Genomic DNA, 5410 nt, shown 5'->3' with positions numbered 1-5410 from the left:
CCAAAAGCCCGATTTTAATTTTTAAAACGTAATTGAATTCATTGTTCTCTAATCTAGGGTTCTAGCGGGGCATTTGTCCAGAACCTCGCGATCAAAATGTCCATTGAAAAATATTTTATATGGAAATCTGGTAATAAAACGAAATAACAATATTATAATATCATATTAAATACGTATGCACCAACGTCGACATAAGGTCTTAGATCGTATAATATGGATGGAGCCACAGCGTATTAAATCAACATAAAAAAAAGGTGGGTAAGTGGATGTCGCTCTGTTGTACAGTAGGCTACAAGTGGGTCACTGTATAATGGATAGTATTAAAACTAATTGAATTCAATGATTATATATCACTGTATAAGAAAAACGATTCTGAGGGGAGATGGTTTGTCAGTCTAGGTATTAGACATACCTATTATAGGTATACTTATCTATAGTATTAAAAAAAAATTGACCTATAATATGTATTAATAATAAATTCCAAATTAATCATATCACAATATCCATCAGGTAACGCGTTATACATCAACAACAAACCGTGGTACTATCATAGATATATAATAGTATACTTTAGAAGTTTCAAGTACCCACAAATAATATTATACGATCATTACAATCACAACAAAATAACTAAAATAGTTATTCCATGTTTTTTAATATGTGATTTCATCCAAATTTGAACTTAAAATTACTATAAAAATAAACTGTGCTTATGTTCTTAGAATTTTTGGTAACAGAATTAAATATTTACGTGGAAATATCTTGTTTTAAATTTTCAATCCTTAGATATAAAAGTTGAACATTTCATAAATTTTTAACTACAAAATAATTATTCAATTTTAAATTTGATAAATTTTGTCAAGATTTTAATTCAAATGCTTATAAAACAAAATTGTGCCTATATATTTTTAATATTTTTCAACTGCTATTGTAGCAATGTATCAGGAGCCCTGTATTAATTTTTTACACTTTTTGGCCCAATAGATAAAACTTTATTGATATTTATAGAAAAAGAAACTAAAAAAAGGTGGGTAAGTGGATTTCGCTCTGCTGTACAGTAGGTTACAAGTGGGTCACTGTATAATGGATGGTATTAAATTTGAATTCAATGATATAATATCATTATAGGTACCTATTAATAAATTCCAAATTAATCATATCATAATATCTATTAGGTACTTATAACACGTTATACATCGACAAAAAACCGTGGTACTATCATAGATATATAATAGTATACTTTAGAAGTTTCAAGTACCCACGAATAATATTATACAATCACAACAAAATAACTAAAATAGTTATCTTAGGTTTTTAATATGTAATTTCGTCCAAATTATCCAAATAATTATTCAATTTTAAATTTCATAAATGTTGTCAAAATTTGATCTTTAAATGCTTATAAAAAAAAATTGTGCCTATTTATTTTTAATATTTTTCAACTGATATTGTAACAATATATCAGGAGTTTTGTATTAAATTTATACACTTTTTGGCCCAACGGATAAAACTTTATTGATATTTATAGAAAAAAAAACTAAAAAAATTGAAAACTGAAAATGTCCGTAAACAGCTCAAAAAGAGTCAAAATATTTTCAAAATTTTATCGTATATAGAAAATGCTTATATAAACATTCAATGAAATTTTCAAATACCTACAGTCATTCGTTTTTTAATTACAATAAAATTAGAAAATCGTCACATGAGAAATCGAGCGAATATCAAATGTTGTAAAAATATGAATTTCAAACGCTCATAAAAATTTAATTTGACTTTCTTGTAGACATTTTTTTTTTTGATAAAGGTAGACAATATTATGTGGAATCTTGTAATACATTTTCAAATCTTAGATTTAAAAAGAAAAATTTTTACGAACTCTTAACTCAAAATAATTTGCTAATTTTCGTGATTTTTCCATATTTTGTCATTTTTTGAACTTTAAATGCTTATAAAAAAAGAACTGTGACTAACGATTTTTTAATATTTTTCATCTGCCTTTGAAACAATATACTAGGAGCCTTCTATTAAATTTTCAAGCTTTTTTATCCAACAAATAAAATTTTATTGATATTTTTAGAAAAAAAACTAAAAAAAAATGGAAAATGAAAATGTCCGTAAAGAGCTCAAAATAAATCAAAATATTTTCAAAATTTTACCGTGTATAGAAAATGCAAATATAAACAACCTGTGAAAATTTCATATATCTACGGTCATTTGTTTTAGAGTTACACCAAAAACCAAAATCGATTTTGTTAAAAATCGATTTTGCGTAAAAATTCCCGTTTTTCCTTAATTTTTCTTTTGTTTTTCACGTCGCTTTTGAAAACTACTGGGAAATTTTTACTTTTGACCCCCCAAAGTACCAACTAGATTCACTTTCCAATCATAAAAGTTACTGTTGAAGAAAATCGAAGCAGTTTTACTGTCCTAAAAGGTGATGACAGACACAAAAATAAATAAAAAAAATAAAAAAAAAAAACACACATCATTGTAAAATCAATACATTCATCGTTCCACTCAGAATCTAAAACTTCTTATTACGAGTACATAGGTATAGGTTATAATACTATAATTTTTTTTTGAGCATTTTAGATTACCGATTCAATTATTTAAGTAGGTATATAAAAAGGTTTAAGGGTACCTAGTTATAAGAAAATAATATTTAGCTCTTGTAAATTAGGTATTTCAGTTAAAAGTATTAATGCATATAATATTATACTAAAATTTGAAGTACCATAGTTAATAACCTAGTGAACCAAAATTGATCATTTTATTGTCAAAATGTTCAGAAAAAAGTTTTACCGGAATCCATCAAAATATATAGTGGTTCCCATTTGAAAAAATAAAGTCGGTTTTATTATTAGTACAACTACGTGTTTCAAAATTATTGAAAATGTTATAAAAAAATTGCCTGTTAAAAATAGAGAAACACGTCTTTTTTGTTTTAACGAAATTCCATATCATTGATCCATAATTGTTGAAAAGAAGCAGCGTACATTGACATAAAATACGTCCTGTGTATTTTTTGTATTGTACAAAATTGTACAATAATATTATTAAGTTGTTAATATTATGTATAATGATACAATTATTTTAAAGTTAAAGTTGAAAGGGGGCCATACACTTAGTATGGTATCACGGGGCCCAGTTGATCCTTAATCTGGGCTTGAGTACGAAATTTAAAAGTGTGTTTTTCAAATTAAACTCTTATAATATTGTGTACAATTTTATAGCCCCACATTTCTTTTCAATTTTAATGGTTTTTTATCAAACTACATTATAATTACCTATTATACAGACACACAGACGTCCAATCTAATCCAGCACTTGAGGTATATTAAGGACAAACATAGATAGATTTGTGCCTTATCTGATAGGGAGCTGTTTCAATATGCCACTAGACTACAACTACAGATACAGTAGGTACCTATGCATAAACAATATTTTGTGTTCATACTATAATTATTAGTTATTAATTATTATTATTATTCGTATTTCATTGTTATTGAGAGTAGGTACCAATAGATATTTTATAACACTGCTATAATAGCCGTCACTGCTAGTATTATTATTTATACTCAATATTCAAAGCTGTAAAGTAGGTATAATATGAGTAAAAGTATTAAAATACTTTTTCCGTATTAGATACTTTTTTTAAATATTTTTTATTTTTAAGTATTTGAATGGTATTTTAAACACTTTTTTTTACTATTGAACACTTTTTTATTATTCTTTTATTATTTGTTTCTACTTATAATTATTCTTGTTAAATAAAAATACCATGCCGTCTTGGTTTTGCTTTAACATTATAACAATATAATATTATATATTTATCATTTATCCCCTACAATTTGGTATCGGTTGTCGCCGATTAAATGTTTTTTTTTCTCTAGGAGACGAAGATCAAAAAGATACATCTCTATTCGGTATCACTATTAGCCATTTATACTTTATAGTTTATATTTTATAATTATATAATTATACGAAAATATTATTACTAGGGCTCGGAAGTTGTAGGAGCTAAAAAATGTAAAATATGCATGCAAATATGCACGAAAAAATTGCAAAATATGCATTAAAATGTTAAATATACGAAAAACTATGCGTTTAAAATCAATGAAATATGCACTTTTTTAGCTAAAATTGGTAAAATATGCAAAAAATGCGTTTTCAATTTTCAATTTTTCAACTCGCGATTGTATACTTCAAATTTCTAGCTAGGTGCCTAGGTCTACTATAAATTGTGATCATACAGAAAAATATGCAATTCCTACAACTTTCGAGCCCTATTTATTACTAATTATTAGTACCTACTGCCTATTTACCAAAAAAATTTTATCAATAATTATCATTATCGTTTATCGTTGACGATAAAGCTTTTTAAAGCTTGATCCACAGTTACTCAGTGGCAAATTTAGCAGTAGTTTTACCTTTAAAACCGCACAAAAACGTTGGGAGAAAATTGCCGAGTCTCTAAATGCAATGCCTGGAGCTGTTAAAAATTGGAATAAATGGCGTAAAGTGAGTTTTTTTTTTGGTTAAGTGTAGTGTAGGTAGTATTAGTTATTATTTTTACTTACATAATTGTAAATATTTTAGACTTTTCAAGATAACCGAACCAAAGCTAAAACCAAACAGGCAATGATTAGAGCAGCACAAAGAAAAACTGGCCATAATACACCATAATACACCACAATTCCTTTATGTCGTAGACGACTATTAGATAGCGCCGTTCGAGAATTGACCCCCTGGGTGTGTAACTGGTATAATACGAGTAGGTACCCAGTAAACATGTCAAGGCTACGAGACGTCAAACTTGGGTATATATGTCTATGTGGAAGTCTCGAATGTCTATGAATTATCTACGTCTAGTAGAATACTTCTATTAGACATATAAAACAATGATTACCTATTGTAAACGTATTTTTGTAGGTAGCATAATTATGTATAATAGACGTATTATATTAAGATTTTATAGCTGCTTGGCGCTTGCCGCTATAGCAGCACTGGTGCTGGACCTGGTGTGCGGCAGCCGGCAACAGCTGTAGTCTGCACTACTCACGGACTAAGATATAATATATAGATATATCTTAGTTTGTGGTACTACTGTAGCAGACTGTAGTACGTAATTTTTAGTGGAGGGGCGCTGTATCTCACTATCAAATTTTATCAATAAATAATAATTTAAACGGCAGATAATAATAATAATTGTTATGTCTTATGACGTGGTTTTCTCACCGTGACACTATACTACTATAGTAAATAGTTAATATTATTATATTGCTTATTAATTTATTATTAGTTTAATGTGGGTATTTTGTTATTTAATTTATAGTTTGTCAGAATGTCTGATAACCCTCGTCAATCGCGCTTGTCGCACTACTTTGTACTTTGTGTCTACGTATTGTGG

Source organism: Acyrthosiphon pisum, chromosome X (assembly GCF_005508785.2).
Source record: "Acyrthosiphon pisum isolate AL4f chromosome X, pea_aphid_22Mar2018_4r6ur, whole genome shotgun sequence".
In the NCBI taxonomy this organism is placed as follows: domain Eukaryota; kingdom Metazoa; phylum Arthropoda; class Insecta; order Hemiptera; family Aphididae; genus Acyrthosiphon; species Acyrthosiphon pisum.
This window is presented reverse-complemented; position numbering follows the sequence as displayed.